This window comes from Schistocerca serialis, chromosome 3 (genome assembly GCF_023864345.2).
Source record: "Schistocerca serialis cubense isolate TAMUIC-IGC-003099 chromosome 3, iqSchSeri2.2, whole genome shotgun sequence".
In the NCBI taxonomy this organism is placed as follows: Eukaryota; Metazoa; Arthropoda; class Insecta; order Orthoptera; family Acrididae; genus Schistocerca; species Schistocerca serialis.
Genome location: NC_064640.1, coordinates 89,470,649 through 89,492,974, shown reverse-complemented (window position 1 = coordinate 89,492,974; position 22,326 = coordinate 89,470,649). Strand labels below are relative to the sequence as shown.

The following is a 22,326-nucleotide window of genomic DNA, read 5'->3' as shown; positions in this document are numbered from 1 at the left end:
GGTTAAAGGCGCTGCAGTCTGGAACCGCAAGACCGCTACGGTCGCAGGTTCGAATCCTGCCTCGGGCATGGATGTTTGTGATGTCCTTAGGTTAGTTAGGTTTAACTAGTTCTAAGTTCTAGGGGACTAATGACCTCAGCAGTTGAGTCCCATAGTGCTCAGAGCCATTTGAACCATTTGTAACAGTTCTTTGTGTCACTCTGGTGCCAACTACTGCACAGATTGCTGCTGCAGATGCGCTCAGCCATACGCTGAACACATTGGTCTTCCCTATCGGTAGTGCCACGAGGCGGTCCGGAGCCCGGTCTTCTCGCGACCGTACTTTCTCGTGATCACCGCTGCCAGCAGTCATGTACGGTGGCTACATTCCTGCCAAGTATTTCAGCAGTAGCGCAGAAGGAACAACCCGTTTTATCGTAGCACTGTTACACGACCTCGTTCATATTCAGTGAGGCGGTGATAGTGGCACTTTGTCGCCTGAAAGGCATTCTTGACTAACATCACCTCACCACGTCCAATATCAAAGGTAACTAACGCCCACGACCGTTACAGCTTGTATTTAGAGCAAACCTAGCGGTGCTACTAACGCCACTCTTACGTGACAGGCACGAAATTTGAATGAGCGTCATCTTTCGGATGTAGAAACACGCTTACCAACTTTCGTTTATGTCGCACAACTCCTTCTTGGTGTTGCGATTTTTTTTCCGTCTGTGTATATACTGCCGTAATGTTACCAGCAGTAATGCTGTTGTCACATGATTTGTCGTGATCGACTTTCAGTCAGTGATTATGCAGTGGACTACGTCTTTTCACAGCTCATTGTTTACTTTTCCAGATGCTATTCAGGTAGCCGCCTACTAACCTTGTTTTACATGCAATACAAAATACCGGCGAACGAGTCAATCGACCAGGCCGTGTGCCCCGAATTTGTGGCATTCATTTCCATGTGAGGACAAACATTCTCTACGTTCTCCTAGCTAGTGAGTCCAACCTATTTCTCTCGTCTAAATCATTTGTAGCTTCCTGGGATTTTGATGAAAGGAACGGATCTTTATCAGCTCGCTCTAACCTTTACGGCAAGGTATGAAATGTATTTAAAACAGTCTAGTCAGTTGACTTTGTGTTTCTTCGTCTTCAGGGCATCAGATCTCCAACCTGTCAACGTTTGTACGCTATGGTACCAGTGGCAACGGCAGTCATGGGACAACATTTGCTATCTTAATCGCCTAACTTGCACTGAACACAATGGCAGTCATATTTAAGTAATATTTCATTTGTTTCTTCTTAGCATCTAAATGAAACACAGAGCTGGAACCTGAATGGAATAATTTAAGTTCTGCGGCAGCAGGCCATGTCTTGTGTTCGGTATCTCAAGTCTCTACGGTTTGTGGTGCCCTCTCCACGCTAAGCTGGGTTCTAGTCCTCATAAACACCAGTGAGAGATATCTGTTAATAATAATAGTTTGCACCATTAGTTGCAGACTGCTGAAACAATGCTGGTTTCCGTTAATTGTTTTCAGTGACTGAAAGTGTTGGTATGTGGAACACGATCACAGCAATCTGCAAAACCATGTCATGCCATGTGAATCAGCTATGTCTTAATTACGCATAACATACTAACACAGAACACAAAAACGATATTCTTCAGAACAAGTAAATGCTCACCACTTCACACAACAAATAATTGCTCACCTATTTTACTGAGTTTCACGTACTAATATTCCATTCACTCCTTACATAACTTCACAGCTTACTGATAAGTAGAAGTCATACGTCATTCTTGTTTAATGAATTTACTGGTACTTGTTAACTGAAGGATAGACTTTTTCATTTACAGAAGTAAAAAGACCGGAACATTTTTTTCCCTAACTGGGTACTCTTTAAAACATTTTTCTCTTTTTCAAGAAGCAAAATGATCTTGCAACAGAATTTTTTGTGCACTAAACAATTGCGGTTAGTGGCACCAAATTGTAAACGACATGGAGAATCGTAGGGAAACCTATATTCTTTAGTGTACATACAAGCTGACAGGCAGCCCTATCAATGAATTCCTCGAATGAGTAAATTATAGTGAGTTCATGCTTCATCTGAACAAGAGAGAAGGCTCCTTCGGGAGTTTGTTCCATATTTCAAATTTCCAGGACAAAAAAGTGGCTGCACATGCTTTACATTTGGAAAGCTCTAACAGAAACGGGAATTTCAGTCGATCTGAGGCGTCAGATGACTACAACTAGGTTGTGAAACATCTCGTCATGAACACCTCTTTTTCACAGTTCTTTCTCATATCTGGGACAACGGCCTTGCCACAGTGGATACGCCGGTTCCCGTGAGATCACCGAAGTTAAGGGACGTCGGGCGTGGCCGGCACTTGGATGGGTGACCATCCAGGCCGCCACGCGCTGTTGCCACTTTTCGGGGTACACTCAGCCTCGTGATGCCAATTGAGGAGCTACTCGACCGAATAGTAGCGGCTCCGGTCTAAGAAAACCATCATAACGACCAGGAGAGCGGTGTGCTGACCACACCCCCCTCCTATCCACATCCTCACCTGAGGATGACATGGCGGTCGGATGGTCCTGATGGGCCGCTTGTGGCCTAAAGACGGAGTGATTATTTTCATATCTCCAGTTAAAGAAAAGTATGTTTAAATTAACAGAATTAAATTCAGTGAAATGAAACAAATAAAATCAATGTGGATGAAATAAAGGAAATATTAGGTTGGTGCATAAGTTCGTAGCGTTTTTGTTTTGCGTATTAGTCTTTCGTTTGCTATGGGTTTATTTATCGATTGCTATTTTTTATTTGTAGTTCGCTGTTACTATTTGAATTTATATATATTCATTTTGTGATTTGGAGATAATGAGCGCCAAGTGGAGAAATCGAAACATTTCCAACAAATTCCTCTGTTTGAATCCAGTAGATGGATGATAGCAGGGGAGGAAGCCAGAAACATTTGCTCCGTGTATGGAGATAATTTCATTGGACAGAGTACGGCAAAAAATGGTTTTCTCGTTCTAAGGAGGATCACGTTGACATTAGCGAGTCTCCACGTTCATGAGGGCCTTTGGGGTTCGATGAAGATCGTTTAAACGCATTAATCCACAATAATCCACGTCAGTATACTCGAGAACTGAAAGATGTGAAGAACTGTGATCGTTCACCATTGTGCGACATTTGCATGTAATGCGGGAGGTTAAAAAATCGAGTATATGGGTACCGCGTACCCTAAACCAAAATCACAAAAATCAGCATTCTGCTAGACTAACACATTTAGGTGACTATCAAGGTGTTTTTGGGAAGGGAAGATCATATTCTGAAGAAATATGAAGTCAATCATTCGCCACAGGTTACTGAATTCAAAAGATATTGTAAAAATATTTGTTGATTTCAAAAAGACTTTTGAATCCGTTGACAGACGAGCTATAGATAAAATAATCGGAGAATTTGGTGTAAGGTATAAATTATCAAATCTAATTCACGAAACTCTTTCAGAAACAGTATCTAAAGTGAAATTTATGGGAGAAATATTCCAGACCTTCGAAATAAATACACGTGTACGGAAATGTGGTGGCCTGTCCCCAAATTGTGTTCTTGAAAAACTATGAGAATTTGGAATGAAAAACTCAATGAATATAAGATTTCACCAATAAGGTTGGGGAGAGGAAACAAAAATATTTCAATAAACTGTCAAGTATTTCCTGACGACTCTGCTATACTTTTTGAAAATATGATATCTGCTGTAATATCAATCAATATTTTACAAGAAACAGCAAGTAGGACGGGCTTTAGAATTTCTGATGAAAGAACGAATTTTGTACAAACATTAAAAATGAACTGAAATTTCTGAAAACAGATACTGGTCAAATTGAAAAGGTTAAAAATCCTAGAAAATGGTTGGGGAACGGCATATGGTAATAACTAAAGAATTTACAACAACACACCTGTCTAAAATTGGAAAAATAAGGCATTACAGGACAATAGTAAAGTGAGAATGTTTACATGAACCGAATGTCCAGCATTAAACTATAATTTAGATAAATTACAAATACTAGAATGGCGAATCAATAGGAAAATATTAGGTCCACGGTAAACTGTTGAAGGCTGAAACTTAAGCAGTAATGTTGAAATTTATGAAACATGGGAAACATATCAGAAGTGAGGAGGAAAAGAAGACTGGTAATTTTTGGACGTTTATATCGAGTCCAAGACAGTAGTAGACCTTCAAATATTTGCGGTATATGAAGGCAATAACAAATTTGATCCACGAATTAAAAAAGGATTGATAAAAAATAATGTAAAACCTGAAGAATCAACCGACAGAGAAGTGTTTAGGAGAGAAGTATTGAATATGGAAGAATCTCAAGGTAAGACAGTGAAAAAAACTGGTCTGAAGTGGTCAAAAGACAGGAAAAAACAGTGAACAGGTAAAAGAGTACTGGAAAAGACGAAGATAATAGTGAATAAGGAATCGAAATTGGCACGTGGACCTTAGTTAGCCCATACAAGAAGAAAAAAAAATACTCATGTTAGCAAAGGATTTAAAAAAAAAAATCTGTAGTGATCTTTATTTTAAGTTCCTAAATGGGCCTGACTTGGGCTGTATTTATTGATATAGCCTCGAACATCTTTCCTCATAGAGAAAACGACGTCATAAGATGCGAAGCACGTGCTCAAATTGGACAGTAAATGGAAGGAAATCGGCCGTGTCCTTTTCAGAGGAATCATTCAAGCATTTTCTTAACCTATTTAGGAAAACCACAGAAAAACCTTAATGTGGGTATATGTGACGGTAGTATCTGTTCTCGAAAGAACAGTTACCGTAGATGACCATGCAGCTTTGCTAGAAATGAAATGATAATTAAATGGACACCATAGCTGCATGGTCATCTACGGTAACTGTTCTTTCGGGAACAGGTACTATCGTCATATATAGTTAAAATATGGCTTCCCGGTCATTGACTTTCTTGTGCAAACGCACACGCTATGCCCGAACTCGTACGGGACTTGGTAGATTAATCTGCCACGAGTAATGAGAATGATGGGCAAACATCTATTAGGCGCACTACGAATGTAGTGATGTTGACATGTTGGGAATGTGGGTCTCACGGGAAGCGTGCAAGGGATAAGTCCCTGCAGGCGCACTGTCCTGTGTGCCCTCGGTGGCTCAGATGGATAGAGCGTCTGCCATATAAGCAAGAGATCCCGGGTTCGAGTCCCGGGCGGGCACACATTTTCAACATGTCCCCAATGAGGTACATCAACGCCTGTTTGCAGCTAGGGTGTCCATTTAATTATCGTTTAACTTTATGTGGGTGATCCACGGATATTAGAATTCGCCTTCTGCCGAGTGAGAGTCCATTGCATCAATCGTTGCACCCATATTCTTTATAGATAACTGACAACATTCGTTTGTCGGCGTCAGCGCACTCGTTTGTCATTCACTGAAATGGACGTTGTATGTAAATGGACATACTGAATTAAGCCAGTAGATGGTATGAGTGCGTGAAAAACACCCAGCGACTCAAGTGGTGAGGAACGTGCTGCTGTGCTGAAAGGAAACGGTTTTAAATTTTCACGGGACAGAAGCGCCGCCCGCCGCCCGTGTTTCAGTAACATAATTTTCCCTCAGCACTTATTACCGGAACGAACCTCGTTAGTCCGAATAAGCGTGTCCGATAATTTAGCTGGAGAACCTGTGCGGGACAAATAAAATGAAGCACGCCAGAGTGCACATAAAGCAAATGGTCAGCAATGCAGCGCCCAGCGCAGCTATAAATATTGGACGACGCGAGTACTTGATGATAACATTTTCTGCGAGCCAATAAAAGTTATTTGATTGCCCTAATAGAACACTGATCCACTGGGGCGTGCAGAGCTGGCTTTTCGGAAAGAATGTCGTAGAAATTTATGTCATCCATAAATTGGGGGCGGACGCATTCAATAATGGAAAAATCAAAGGTTCACATCAAAACAAAAAATGTAGGTGCTCGGAACAATCGATGAAAGAATAAACCAGTCCAATGATATTTTATGAAATACTTGACATTTGGTAGATACACAACAGCCACTGACATTATTAAAGGGAAAAGATAACTACGGTACTGGCCATTAAAATTGCTACACCACGAAGATGACGTGCTACAGACGCGAAATTTAACCGACAGGAAGAAGGTGCTGTGATATGCAAATAATTAGATTTTCAGAGCATTCACACAAGGTTGGCGCCGATGGCGACACCTACAACGTGCTCACATGAGGAAAGTTTCAAACCGATTTCTCATACACAAACAGCAGTTGACCGGCGTTGCCTGGTGAAACGTTGTTGTGATGCCCCGTGTAAGGAGGACAAATGCATACCATGACGTTTCCGACTTTGATAAAGGTCGGATTTTAGCCTATCACGATTGCGGTTTATCGTATCGCAACATTGCTGCTCGCGTTGGTCGTGATCCAATGACTGTTAGCAGAATATGGAATCGGTAGGTTCAGGAGGGTAATAGGGAACTCCGTGCTGGATCCCAACGGCCTCGTATCACTAGCAGTCCAGATGACAGGCATCTTATCCGCATGGCTGTAACGGATCGTGCAGCCACGTCTCGATCCCTGAGTCAACAGATGGGGACGTTTGCAAGACAACAAAAATCTGCATGAACAGTTCGACGACGTTTGCAGCAGCATGGCCTACCAGCTCGGAAACCATGGCTGCGGTTACCCTTGACGCTGCATCACAGACAGGAGCGCCTGCGATGGTGAACTCAACGACGAACCTGGGTGCACGAATGGCAAAACGTCATTTTTTCGGATGAATCCAGGTTCTGTTTACAACATCATGATGGTCGCATCCGTGTTTGGTGACATCGAGGTAGACGCACATTGTAAGCGTGTGTTCGTCATCGCCATACTGGCATATCACCCGGCGTGATGGTATGGGGTGCCATTGGTTACACGTCTCGGTCACCTCTTGTTCGCATTGACGGCACTTTGAACAGTGGACGTTACATTTCAGATGTGTTACGACCCGTCGCTCTACCCTTCATTCGTCCGCAGCTCGTGGTCGTGCGGTAGCGTTCTCGCTTCCCGCGCCCGGGTTCCCGGGTTCGATTCCCGGCGGGGTTAGGGATTTTCTCTGCCTCGTGATGACTGGGTGTTGTGTGATGTCATTAGGTTAGTTAGGTTTAAGGAGTTCTAAGTTCTAGGGGACTGATGACCATATATGTTAAGTCCCATAGTGCTCAGAGCCATCTACCCTTCATTCGATCCCTGCGAAACCCTACATTTCAGCAGGATAATGCACGACCGCATGATGCAGGTCCTGTACGGGACTTTCTGGATACAGAAAATGTTCGACTGCTGCCCCGGCCAGCACATTCTCCAGATCTCTCACCAACTGAAAACGTCTAGCCAACGGTGGCCGAGCAACTGGCTCGTCACAATACGCCAGTCACTACTCTTGATGAACTGTGGTATCGTGTTGACTCTGCATGGGCAGCTGTGCCTGTACACGCCATCCAAGCTCTGTTTGACTCAATGCCCAGGCGTATCAAGGCCGTTATTACAGCCACAGGTGGTTGTTCTGGGTACTGATTTCTCAGGATCTATGCACCCAAATTGCGTAAAAATGTAATCGCATGTCAGTTCTAGTATAATATATCTGTCCAATGAATACCCGTTTATCATCTGCATTTCTTCTTGGTGTAGTGTATAAATATTAATCGATGTAGTACTAGGAGTAACCTAAAGTGAGATATAATCAATTGTAGTAGCCAGATTTTTCCAGACTACAATACTTACGAAAGGGGTTTTAGACAGTTTTAAATGACATGGGAGATTCCTGTGTGATCAATAGCAATAACTGTACCAAAGTAAGTCGTATAAAATATATGCAGCCGCCTCTTCCCTGAAACTCATATTTAAATTTGAAAAATCTTGCTTCAAAGGCAGAAACGAGTCACAAGCGGTTACATGTTAGTTTTGTACGCTGGTTTCTACAAATCTAGGAAAAAATTAGAGTAGCAGCCTCAGTTTCATATAGCTTCTGATTGCTCCTAAAGAAACACAGCATGCACAGCCATGGATGATGCTGCCAATAATGGTGTCTGTAACTGTCATTCTCCTTACTGAAGCGCAGTAAGCTGCTGACAAGGACTCCTAGTTGAACTACGATTCCAGCGAGAGTACAAAAAATTAAGATAGGGAAATAGAGTTGGCTCTCTGCGCGTTCAGAGTTCCATGATGACTTGACGAGGTATCGTTGTCATTCGATGTAAGAATTCCAAAACGTAAACTTGAGTTCTCTCTCTTCGAGTTTCATGTTCAGTTATAAAATATGTTTCCGGAAACGATCTCCTCTATTACAGCAATGGAAAGACTGCCTCAAGGGAGGGGGAGGCAGACTTCGATGAACCTTACGGCACTGCTGGTGCTGCTGCTATGCCGTTTTACTGCGATATATTGGCGATCTCCAAGCGAAAAAACGGCCATCGAAATCGAGAGCCATTTCTAAACTCTGTCCACTGTGATCAACAGTCAAATTATACTACAGCGTAGATTCCGGAAGGAAGGTCGGGAGGACGACGGTTCAATCCCCCCGGGTTCCCGGGTTCGATTCCCGGCGGGGTCAGGGATTTTCTCTGCCTCGTGATGGCTGGGTGTTGTGTGCTGTCCTTAGGTTAGTTAGGTTTAAGTAGTTATAAGTTCTAGGGGACTGATGACCATCGATGTTAAGTCCCATAGTGCTCAGAGCCATTTTGGTTCAATCCCGCGTCCGGCCATCCTGATTTAGGTTTTCCGTGATTTCCCCAAATCGCTCCAGGCAAATGCCGGGATGGTCCCTTTGAAAGGGCACGGCCGACTTCCTTCCCCGTCCTTCCCTAATCCGATGAGACCGATGACCTCGCTGTCTGGTCTCCTCCCTCAAACAACCCAACCCCAACCCGGAAGGAAGGAAGATTGGGTTTAACGTCCCATCGACATCGACGCCCTTAGAGGCGGAACACAAGCTCGGATGGTGTCAATAATTAGGAAGGAACGATGAATAGTGAAGATAAATATTTTTTGAATTCTCTTCATTTTGGTAGGTTAACATAAAGACAGTCACAGTTAAACGGAACATAGGTATTCTTTCAGAAATTAGGATTTCGCAAGAGAAAAACCTAAGCATTGGGTTCAGAAATATTCGGGTGAACGACGGTTCACACTAGCCATCCAGATTTACGTTTTCCATACGTTATTGTATGCTACGCTTCAGATCAGGAAGATACCGGACACATTCCTGATAGACACGATCTTTCAGATATCCCGACAACCAGAAGTCACTTGGATTCAGGTCAGGGGATCTGGAAGGCCACACATGTTGAAACTGCCCGGAGATGATGCGGTCATTACTGAACGTTTCTCGTAGCAATTCTCTCACTTGCAAACGACATGTGGTGTCGCCCCATCTTCCATGAAAATTGTGGTATTGACAAGGATATGTTCTTGCAAAGCTGGAATCTCGTGTTGCACAAGGAGATCCTTATAACGTACAGATGTCGCTGTACACCTAGCAGGCCCGCGAGGTGTAATCCCCTCGAAGAAAACGGACAGAGAATGAAGGATCTTGTGAAACTACACCACACAATGACAGAAGCCGAGTGCAGAGGACTTTCCTGCACAACATGTGGCAGAGTAAAATCCCATAGGCGACAGTTCTGTGCATTTGCGGCACCGTGCAAAGTGAAATGTGCCTCGTCCGTAGAAAGAATATTTCCTGAGCATAGGTGAGCCATTCCATGCGTGCCAGAAAACAAAGGGCAAACTCACTGCTTTATAGCCTATCTTGGGGCTGCATTTAGTGCGCCTTTTCTGAATCTTGTAGGAATACCAGTGTAAAAGGCATCGCAAAATCTTTTGAAATGTCGACATTCATCGTGACACAGCTCGAGCACTGGCTGTAGAATTTGAAGCCTGTGCTGCACGGTCGTCTATAGTTACAGAAACTTCATCGACCATGGGGATGGGGACCAACCTCTATCTGCTGAACCCCGAAATCTTCCTATTTCTTCAAATTTCTTGCTCATATTGTAACCCATTTACTGACATCGAACTTCTTTGCAGCTGTTTCTGTCGGCGACATTCGTGCAATGTAGCTCTGCTATTACTGCCGTTCTGATAAAACACCTTTACTAGTGTGACAAACATCGTGCTGGCGTCAAAACAGGATACATTTCATATTCTGACTGCTTAAAGCACCATATTTTTACCTGGTGGCAGAAAGTGAAACTATTATTTTTTCAGCATACTCTACGAGCGCACCGATTAATGAACACACCTACGTCTCAACGTCCTGCGATGTACACAGCCCGCAGTTCCAGCACTCGGGACAAAATAACCACACTTTAGTACTGAAGTTATGTTTGGAACTGAATGTCACGTCGGGTGCATCTTAAAATGCGTACCGAGCGAAGTGGAACGTTGGCTGACACACGGCTATAATATTTGAAACAGGCTGGGTTTAAATAAAAGTTCAGCCAATCAGATTCGGGTTTCGCAAGATTTTCCTAAATCACTCTGGGTCGAGGTGATGGTTCATGGTTGATTTTCTCGCCCAGTCGTCTCCAACTAAGCAAGTGCTCCGTCATGTACGACGCTGATGTTGGCGGAAAGTTATATTCTAATATCACTCGAACAAAAACATTCTATGAATAAACCATGTGGGCTTTGAACACTTATTGAATATTTTAGTGGAAAATAAGATTAACAGAAGAGCAAAGAAGTCAGAAAATACAGCAGAAAGATTCACAAAGAAACTGTATAGTCATTGCTGAAGTGTCACAGAACGGCGAAGAAATTCCGTAGAAAATGTTGCGAGAGACACAATGTGCATCACGAAAATATTTGATTTCAAAATTTCCAAAAATGTCGTATTACTATGACATATTGTGATATCACATAAATGAAACATAACAACACACAACTGAAATCACTAATGGTTCATAAACGAAATACTATTACGAAAGATTAAAGGTATGGTGCCACCCGATGTGGCCGAGCGGTTCTAGGCGCTACAGTCTGGAACCGAGCGACCGCTACGGTCGCAGGTTCGAATCCTGCCTCGGGCATGGATGTGTGTGATGTCCTTAGGTTAGTTAGGTTTAAGTAGTTCTAAGTTCCAGGGGACTGATGACCTGAGAAGTTAAGTCCCATAGTGCTCAGAGCCATTTGAACCAAAGGTATGGTTCTTAGCAGAAGAGTGTTGACATTTCTTATGTGATCCTTTTCAATCCCAAAAAGCAACCTGTCTTCGTCTACAGCGTTCTCGTTGTTGATGGTAGATTGATCTATAATGAGCATGAAGGAACTGCGACAGAGTAGGACGACGCATAGTGATAACGCTTGTAGCTGATGCATTCACTAGTGACAGTCTACTTGATTAGACTCTCTGATTTATCATCTTCACATATAGTACAGTATGCTAGGTTCCAAGTGGAGTAACTGTTATATAATCGGGCAGTGAAGTCAGTAGTCATTCTGAGAACGTACATCAAGCGAAAAACCTATCAATTTTACAGAACAATCTAGTAGAGTGATGATTTATTTTATAATTTAATTTCTAAACAGAAATTTCATCAACATAATTACCAGATAAGGTAACCATAAATATGAGACAAGATGAAATATTTCGGCAGAGCAGATTTTTTTATGCACTACTTTTCCGTGTAGTCCTTTTAAAGCCAACGGATAAATCCCATTTTTTTCTAACAGGTGGATTCCACTCTTAATGTGAGATATTGGGAGGTCTAAAAAGAACCCATCTGTGTCTATATACGTTTTGAATTAGACTAGAAAATGTTTACGACTCAGAAATGTCTCTAAGTACAGGAATAGCAAGAAGTTAGAGATCGTTACTCTGATGAGTGGGTGGATGTCCAAAACTTACCACTTCAGATTCTTAAGTTCTCCCTCTGTCAATGCACCTCTTATTCTCCTGAAGAAACACGTTTTCCTTTCCTATTGCAGTACCGCCCACTTCTCACGTAGTCCTTCATCCAGATGATCCAGGGACTTGTATAGCACTTGCTAGCTATTGTTTTATCCTTTGCAAAAGAAAAAAAAAATTCCTTCTGCATTAGAGATAACATTAAACATCGATTCCGGCAGCTGAAACCCAGCCACTTTTTTTGCTGTATGGCCACCTGTCTCCATGTGCTTGGTTGATCGTTGTCTCCTTATCCATAGGAACAAATTGCGGCACTTACCAAACCATTGCTGAGATATTCGTTTCCACATTTGTTTTTGGTTTTAATTCAACAAATATGACATCCATCTTGCTCAAATCTTTCTCACTGGCAATTTATAATGTAAAATGTAACGTCATATTCCTTGTAATATTACTATAGTGTTGAAACTTCCTGGCAGATTAAAACTGTGCGCCCGACCGAGACTCGAACTGGAGACCTTTGCCTTTCGCGGGCAAGTGCTCTACCAACTGAGCTACCGAAGCACGACTCTCGCCCGGTACTCACAGCTTTACTTCTGCCAGTACCTCGTCTCCTACCTTCCAAACTTTACAGAAGCTGTCCTGCGAACACTATAGTGTTAGCTACTTCACGCATGTTTAGTTGAAAATCTATAATACCATAATGTGTTCTATCGCTTTGTTTTCATCTACGGTGAATATTAAACCAATTTTTATTGGTTAAAATGAGGGAACTTCTCATTCTTTTTTCTTCTGTTGCTTCATTCATCCCCTTCGTCTGTCACGGTCAGTGCGTTGTGCTGTCACTGGTAACAGCTGCATCCACTCTTCAGCCTAAGAGATTTAGAATACATGAAAGTGATTTTAAAACATTAGAGATGGGAATATAAAAAGCTGACTCGGGGTTCAAGTTGAGTAAGGTAGACGGATGCGGAAAGTAAGGTGTAGTGCCTGGACGTTCGACGATTTCGAGGTAATGATGGAATTATGGTGGAGCGGAAATTCATATAAAACCACCACAGGATAAGCCTTTAGTTTGGATGAACTGAAATTTGCAATAAACGTTTCAAAACAACCTTGCACGCTAACGCCGAAGTACGTCATTTCTCGCCATTGGAAGTGTAAGCTAGCCTACAACTAGAGGGAAAACTCTAGAAACATATATCGTACTGTGTTACACAGATCGAAATAACTTCGGAAAACGGGGTAAAGTAGCGTGGTAAAGTTGCTGAAGATCTGTATGGGCTTAACAGAAGTGATCTGGAGTGTCTAATATCACTCTGATCTAACGAGGAGAACACGGCAAGTGCCATAATCCGATTTCCCAGGAACTTTGCTCACTGGAAGAGGAGTCAAAATAAACGAATACGTGTGTTGGCTTATCCGTAGATACTCGAGCGTTTCTAAAAAAACAACTATCAAAGTTTTAGACGTAGTTTATATGCCTTTCAGCGGCCAATATTCCCAGCCCAGCCGGTGGCACAGAGGCTAGTATCGCGGCCCTTGTTCGAAACGTGAATATTGTTTTTATTTCTTTTTTTAAAATTATTTATTCACTCATGTCCGTAGAAGATTACTGCAAGACTGTTTCATATCAAGTTAGGGGATACAAGGACGTTATAAAATTACAACTGGTATTTTCAGGGGTTACAGTCTTTTTAAATTCTCATATTCCAGCGTTTCATTCTTATACCAATTCTTAATTATAGTCTTATATTTATTCTTCGAAAGATTTGGTGCATTCTCTTGGATGATGCCGATCGTAGGAACGTTCGAAATGAAGAAATTCGGAACACGACGAACATCGCGTAAAGGCAGCTTTGCCACAGTGACATTTCTTCGTTGACTCTCACTCGGGAAAGAAACGTCGTTAACATTGCTTGAGATTTTACTTATTGGAAATAATTTCTCTGCACGCCACGCATAACGGGTCATTTTTCCGAAAACTGGCACTTGTTGTTTATTAAAAATCAAGATACAGTACAAGAATTTCACGGAAAACAATTTTAAATAATTTATGCATTCATTTACTGTTTTCTTAAATTCATTCACCACACATAGTAGACGAATTAGAACAACTTTATTTCAATGTTCACGGGAAAACAATCGTGTAATAGTCGTTTACGGACATGGGTAGATAAACATAAAACTAAATTAATAAATAAATAAAAATAATAATCTGGTTACCAACACAGGGTGCAAAAGTGTGAAGCCGCGACGTTAGCCACTGTGCCACCGCTTTGGCTAAATCATTTACTCGCTCAGAGGCACATATAGTAGATCGAAAACTTTGACTGTGTTTTTCCCGGAAACGGTCGAGTATCTACGGGTAACCCGACATACGTGTCTCCTTATTTTGGATCCTGTTACATCGAGGAAAGCGTCCGGGAAATTGGATTATAGCACCTGCCATGTTCTCCTCGTATGTCTTCGTACTTACTGTCTATATCTTATTTTACTTTATTCTTTTGTCATATCTATGTTTAACTTCTTAGCAGCTAAAGCAAACCGTGCAACTATTACTATAAGCACATAAATGAGAAAAAGTATTGGAAAGTTACACAAGTAATATCTAGCAATAAAAAGTGATCATCTAATAAAAGTCACAAATTATATCCACTTCCAAATGAAAAAAAGTTTCTGAGTCTGGGTATCAGCCCGCAGTATGTACGTAATACTACTGCATGGTGTCTTGCTGTAGTTGTCCGTGACACATGCTGCTGGTTCCAAGATGGGCTATCTGTCATTATATACCACATATCTTCTTTTATATATAATAATTACTTTCTTGTATTTATTTATGGTGATACGAATTGCCGGCCTCAGTGGCCATGCGGTTCTAGGCGCTACAGTCTGGAGCCGCGCGACCGCTACGGTCGCAGGTTCGAATCCTGCCTCGGGCATGGATGTGTGTGATGTCCTTAGGTTAGTTAGGTTTAAGTAGTTCTAAGTTCTAGGGGACTGATGACCAAAGAAGTTAAGTCCCATAGTGCTCAGAGCCATTTGATACGAATTACAGTGAGGTGACACAAGTCAAGGGATAGTGATATGCACGTATACAGATGACGGTGGTATCATGTATACAAGGTATAAAGGCGCGGGGCACAAACGGAGGTGTCATTTGTACTCGGGTGATTCATATGAAAAGGTTTCCGCCGTGATCATGGCAGCACGACGGGTATCAACTGACTTTGAACACGGAGTGGTAATTGGAGCTAGGCGCGTGGGACATTCCATTTCGAAAATGGCTAGGGAATTCAACATTCCGAGATCGACAGCGTCATGGGTGTGCCGAGAATACCAAATTTCAGGCATTACCTCTCACTACGAACAACGCCGTGGCCGACGCTCTTCACTTAACGACCAAGAGCAGTGGCGTTTGCGTAGAGTTGTTAATGCTAACACACAAGCAACATTGCGTGAAACAACCGCAGAAATCAACGTGGGACGTACGACGAACGTATCCGTTAGGACAGTGCGGCGAAATTTGGCGTTAATGGTCTGTGGCAACAGACAACCGACTTGAGTGTCTTTAGTAACAGGATGACAAAGCTTTCAGCGCCTCCCCTGGGCTCGTGCTAATGGATCCTAGACAACTGGAAAACCTTGGTAGGGTTCGAGTGTGGCGCTGACCCTGAAGCCATGGACCCAAGTTGCCAACAAGGCACTGGAAGTGGCTATGGTCGACTACTTGGGGACCATTTTCAGCCATTCATGGACTTCATGTTCCCAAACAACAACGTAATTTTTATGGATGACGATGGGCCGTGTCACCGGGCCACAACTGTTCGCGACAGGTTTTAACAACTTTCTGGACAATTCAAGAGAATGATTTGGCCACCCAGATCGCTCGACATAAATCCTATTGCTCATTTATGGGGCAGAATCGAGAGGTTAGTTCGTGCACAAGATCCTGCACTGGCAACACTTTCGCAATTATGGACGGCTATAGAGCTGGCTCAGTATTTCTGCAGGGACTTCCAACAACTTGCTGAGTCCATGCCACGTCGAGTTACAGCACTACTCCGGGCATAAGGAGGTCCGACACGGGGTTAGGAGGTATCCCATGACGTTTGTCACCTTAGTGTATGTTACAGTAGTTTTTTTCAAATTAAATGGACTTAAATACACTTTGGTAGCAGCTCACGCGTTGCGTCTGTGTCTAGGAGTGTGGTTGCCGTTGTAACAATGTGTAGAGTGGTGCTTTGTGTGTGCAGGGGAAGATGAGCGTGCCGGCATGAGGCAAGCCGCGGCTGCTCGCTGGGCTGTGGCGCTGCTGCTCGCCGCCGTCCTCACGGGTAAGTCCTTCCCGCACTCTCATTACGTAAATCTTCTCTACCGCACGCTACTATCCTGGGGTTTCATCCGAATATAGATTCACATTCTTATCTTTTTAAGCGATGAAGCGCAGCTTTTAGCGTAAGGAATTTACCTCTAATTTCTGTTTTTATTTATTGTGTTTACTTTGGGCTACCTTATCGTTTTCGTGTGTGTCAACTCGTGTGCTGATGTTGTTTCGCAATCGGTCACGTTCTTGTGGCCCTACTTTCTGTTTATTAACAATGCCCGCCTTTGTCACTATTGGTAACACAAATTCCCTTACTTTCCATCCTACTGCAGACCTCCTCCCAGGCTCTCTCTAATCTCCTATCCTTTATGTGCTCTACCCTGTCGCCATACCCAAACCCTCTTCCCCTATTCTTCTCCATTAGTACGCTAATGATACCCTTTTCTAGACGTCTACTTTAAACTCCAGAAATCCCAACGATCCCTCCAAACCGGCCGGGGTGTCCGAACGGTTCTAGGCGCTACAGTCTGGAACCGCGCGACCGCTACGGTCGCAGGTTCGAATCCTACCTCGGGCATGGATGTGTGTGATGTCCTTGGGTTGGTTAAGTTTAGGTACTTCTAAGTTCTAGGGGACTGATGACCTCAGAAGTTAAGTCCCATAGTGCTCAGAGCCATTTGAACCATTTTTTGATCCCTCCAAATTCACCTTAAAAATCTTACCCACTGGTGTAACCGATGACTTATCTTTTGCAAAACCCAGGAAATAATTATAGGACGAACTGTCCACAGCTTCTGCCTCCATTACCTCTACCTAATCACTTATGACGATCCTATCCTACTAACAAGGGAACCTCCCCATCGCACCCCCCTCACATTTAGTTATAAGTTGGCACAGTGGATAGGCCTTGAAAAACTGAACACAGATCAATCGAGAAAACAGGAAGAAGTTGTGTGGAACTATGAAAAAAATAAGCAAAATATACAAACTGAGTAGTCCGTGTGCAAGATAGGCAACATCTAGGGTAATGTGGGCTGAGGAGCGCCGTGGTCCCGTGGTTAGCGTGAGCTGCTGCGGAACAAGAGGTCCTTGGTTCAAGTCTTCCATCGAATAAAAAAAAAAAGTAAAAAGTTAATTTTTTATTTTCAGTTTATGTGACAAACTCTTTCATCACTTTTTTGAGAGTGATTATCACATCTACAAGAAAACCTAAATCGGGCAAGGTAGAAGAATCTTTTTACCCATTCGCCAAGTGTACAAGTTAGGTGGGTCGACAACATATTCCTGTCATGTGACGCACATGTCGTCACCAGTGTCGTACAGAATATATCAGACGTGTTTTCCTATGAGCTATGACCTTGCGATCAAATGTTTTCGGTTCCCATTGGAGAGGAACGTCCTTTCGTCTACTAATCGCACGGTTTTGCGGTGCGGTCGCAAAACACAGACACAAACTTATTACAGTGAACAGAGTCGTCAATGAACGAACGGACAGATCATAACTTTGCGAAAATAAAGAAAGTAAACTTCTCACTCGAGGGAAGACTTGATCCCAGGACCCCTTGTTCCGCAGCTGCGCACGCTAACCACGGGACCCGGCGCTCCTGATTTCACACTATCCCTGATTTTGCCTATCTTGCTCATGGACTACTCAGTTTGTATATTTTGCTTATTTTTTTCATAGTTCCACACAACTTCTTCCTGTTTTCTCGTTTGATCTGTGTTCAGTTTTTCAAGGCCTATCCACAGTGCCAAATTATAACTAAATCTGAGGGGGGTGCGATGGGGATGTTCCCTTCTAAGCAGCACACTAAACACAGCGTGATTCAGCTGCTTCTACAGATAGCCTTCTATACAACTCATATTACGTCTGTATCAGGAAGTATTAGGTTTGCGCCCTACGAAAACTACGGTTCATTAGTTTTGGTTCACTACATACATAACGTAGTAAATGGTAGGATTACCGGCTGTACTGGTAGCATTGGGAGGAAAGGAAACGTAAATAAATGTGTAAGAGAGGAACTGGGAGCCAAAGACTTCGTTCTGTTGAGTGCTTGTTTTGCACGTAATTACAACCTCATATCGTTCAGTGTTAGTCCATTGCGTATTTCATATCCTCACAAAGTGTAAACTGTATTTTATAAGTAATAAATATTTGTTGATAGCGTAACTCCTGCGCTTTTATGTAACCAAAGCAATTATTTTTGACTCAAGTACAGTTCACATGTACAAAATTAAAAAAAATCTATATATGTAGTTTTTGCTGTTGTTTTGCGCTCAATAAGACGTTATTGATCGAGGCAAGAGTATCCAGTTATTATTGATAAGCCCGATATTTTATGAATAACAGAAACGTGTTTTATATAAGCTCGATGAAGTATCGAAGTAATGTTTGACATGTTTTTGTTTCGCGTTTTTTCAGTTTTACCTTTTTTAAGAAATCGCGTTTTCTTGCGCTATATGGTAAGACTGTATTTTTTTATTTTACTACAACATCCCTATCTTTCACGATATAAAGCAATTATTTTCAAATAAAACCTAAATTAAACATTGAGAAATTCAATTTTTCTATAAATAGTGTTTATTTTTAAGTAACAGACAGGAGGATAACTATCTAGAAGAAAAATATTCCGTAGGTTACGCTGCCCAGTTTGTAGATGGTTCAGCACTTCCAGTTTCTAGGGGAATCCTGTAAGACACTGGTCGCATATGCAGACTAAGTGGTAGAAATAAGGTAACACCTAAGAGGTGTGCAACACACTTAACATACAGGTAAAACCGTTATCATCTTAGCCCCTCAAAGCTAGCAGAAAACTACCGTAGTTTACGCTTACTTACGATAGACTACAGTAGCCTACGGTAGTTTTACGACTATAGGAATGATATCCAGACAGGCGACAGCCACGTAATCGATGTAAGTTCACTCTGAGAGCTTCGGAGGACTGTTAGCAAACGGATTTGCACGGTAAAAAATTCAAGTGAGTATTGGCCATGAGTTACACGGTATTTTTGGACCAAGATATACCTCATTTCTGCCATAATTATCCAAGAGTTTCCAGTCATTCTTTGTGTAATTAGCAGTGAATTCATACAGAATTTGGATGTCTCTGAAAGTTTATTCCATGTATAGTACTTCATCTTTCATAAATGGTTCAGAATCTTTACCTATCGGAAACAACGAAATTAACAGGAGACATCCAAACACCAGGCGCTGAAGTAACAACTTTCCGTCGTATAATCCAATGAAGAGATTAATATATGACTCGCCACGTCAATGTGCTAAAATAGTTTCATAAACAAAATTTATACAATAGGTCTAAAATGTCCTTGATTATTTTATCAGTTATTTATGCGACATTTTGTCAGTGTGCTTCACATCTCCAGGTCAAACTGGCCAACAACATTATTGTGTGATGTGGGGTTGCAAAAAACAGCATCTGTAGGAGCAGCTGAATTACCCTGTATGTTGTACTTAAAATCGACTGGCAACTAACTTGGAAACCAGATCTGCTAATTATCGAACACAAAGGTCGCCATAGACTGAAACTACTGAAATTATTAACAATCGGAACAACTGGTTTTTCCCCTCCACTGTACTCCACATCGACGTAACCCTGATCCGACTACCATCTCCTACGCTAATGTTGCGTCGACATCCGCCCCACCATAGTTCTATCGCTCACTCCAAATCCTTGAGCGCCACACACGCTGCCCCGCTTTAGCACCTCTTCTCACTCACATTGTGCACCTCCATATATGCTACCCCATCTGCAGTCTTGGCTCTGATAATCTTAATGTCTGTCCTCAAATTTCCAATCCCAGTAGCCTGCAGCGCCTATATTGGCACATTCCACCAACCCTACACCTACATATACTCGAGTCCTATCCCAACTATGCTTCAACCGGGTACCTCTGCCAGACAGTGAAATTCACTTCGAAATGTATTCATGCCATCTGCTATAAATGTTCCTCATCTACCCCACTCCACATCAGGGATCTCCCGTTCTTTTCCATCTTTTCCTATTCCTTTCCTCGGAATACAACAGCCCTGCCCACTCTCCAGTCTCCTACACCCTTTCTGTCTCCCCACTAGCCACCCGAGCAACTACCCACGTCCCCGTAGATACAATCCAACTGACCAACGTGTTCATACCCATACCCTACAGCCCACAAAACAACCAAGGTTTTCCTTCCCTAAATACTTTTCAGCAGTGCACGTCTTTCAACTTTTAGTATGCATGCTGTGCTTCTTTTTAGCGATTGCCACGTGTTTGCATTGTATTTTGTGCAGCTTTTTATTACTTTTATTAAACCGTTTTAGCTCTGTGTGTAAATAGAAAATGAAGAAAGTCAACACTCTAAATTTCATGTAAACACCATCAATCGAATTAATCTTTTATTCATTTTAAAAATTCGATATTAATTATACTTTTTAATCTTTTGAACCAATTGGCTAAAGAGCGGCATGTTCGACTTCTAGCGGCCCACCCTTGTCTGTAAGGGTCGGAGGTATTAAAATGACAGTAAAAGAAAGAAAATGATGATCCATGTTGTATGGAAGTCTTCCAAGATGGCGAATCAGGGAATTAGAGAATGTTTTTGACTGTATGTAAATACTTGCTGCGTTCTCTTGGAACATTTTCAGAAGTTCCGAGTGCTCTGCGGCTTTATGCAGGTAACGGGCTGAAAAGTTCGTTGGAACATGGAAATTCTTCTTAATGCTTTAGCATCGCTCGTGCGAAACTCAGCGTTCCCTTTTCTCACACGATATACTGCGAACAATGGATGAAGGGAAACAGGCAGGTTCCATATTTCTAGATTTCCGGAAAGCATTTGACAAGGTGCCCCATTACAGGCTGTTAACAAAGGTGCGAGCATACGAAATAAGTTCGCAGATTTTTGAGTGGCTCAAGTAATAGAACCCAGCATGTTGCCTTCGACGGCGAGCGTTCATCAGAGACAAGGCTATAATCAGGAGTGCCCCAGGAAAGTGTGATAGGACCGCCGTTGTTCTCATTATACATAAATGGATTGGCGGACAGCGTGGGCAGCAATCTGCGGTTGTTATCTGATTATGCTGTGATGCACGGTAAGGTGTCGAAGCTGAGCGACTGTAGGCACATACAAGACGACTTGACAAAATTTCCAGTTGGTATGATGAATGGCAGCTAGCTCGAAATGCGAAAAAATGTAATTTAATGTGGATGAGTAGGAAGAACAAACCTGTATGTTCGGATACAGTATTAATAGTATCCTTCTTCACACAGTCGCGTAGTTTTAATAGCTAGGCTTAATGTTGCAGAGCGATATGAAATGGAACGAACACGTGAGAACTGTGATAGGGAAGGCGAATGGCCAACTTCGGTCTATTGGAAGACTTTTAGGAAGGAGTGCTTTACCTGTAACGGAGACCGTATGTAGGACACTGGTGCGACCTATTCTTGAGCACTGCTCGAGTGTTTGGGATCCATACCAGGTCGGATTGACGGAAGAGATTGAAGCAATTCAGAGGCGGGCTGCTAGATTTGTTACCGTTAGGTTCGAACAACACGTAAGTGTTACAGAGATGCTTCGGGAACTCAAATGGGAATCCCTGGAGGGAAGGCGACGTTCTTTTCGAGAAACACTGTTGAGAAAATTCAGAGAACCAGAATTTGAAACCGGCAACGATTCTGCTGCCGCCAACATACATTGTGCGTAAGGACACGAAGATAAGATGCGAGAAATTAGGGCTCATACGTAGGGAATAGACAACATTCCATTAGAACTACTGATGGCCTTGGGAGAGCCAGTCATGACAAAACTCTACCATCTGGTGAGCAAGATGTATGAGACAGGCGAAATACCCTCACACTTCAAGAAGAATATAATAATTCCAATCCCAAAGAAAGCAGGTGTAGACAGATGTGAAAATTATCGAACTATCAGTTTAATAAGTCACAGCTGCAAAATACTAACGCGAATTCTTTACAGACGAATGGAAAAACTGGTAGAAGCGGACCTCGGGGAAGATCAGTTTGGATTCCGTAGAAATGTTGGAACACGTGAGGCAATACTAACCTTACGACTTATCCTAGAAGAA

At 42.5% G+C, this 22,326-nt stretch overlaps 1 long non-coding RNA gene across 1 annotated transcript in view; it reads left to right on the top strand.

Moving 5' to 3' along the window:
* The window catches only part of LOC126471553 (uncharacterized), a 380,606-nt gene that overhangs the window by 203,797 nt on the left and 154,483 nt on the right, over positions 1-22,326 (top strand). Inside the window, exon 2 of the long non-coding RNA XR_007586335.1 lies at positions 16,174-16,254. This is a non-coding gene — a long non-coding RNA (uncharacterized LOC126471553). The remainder of the gene's footprint in view (positions 1-16,173; positions 16,255-22,326) is intronic.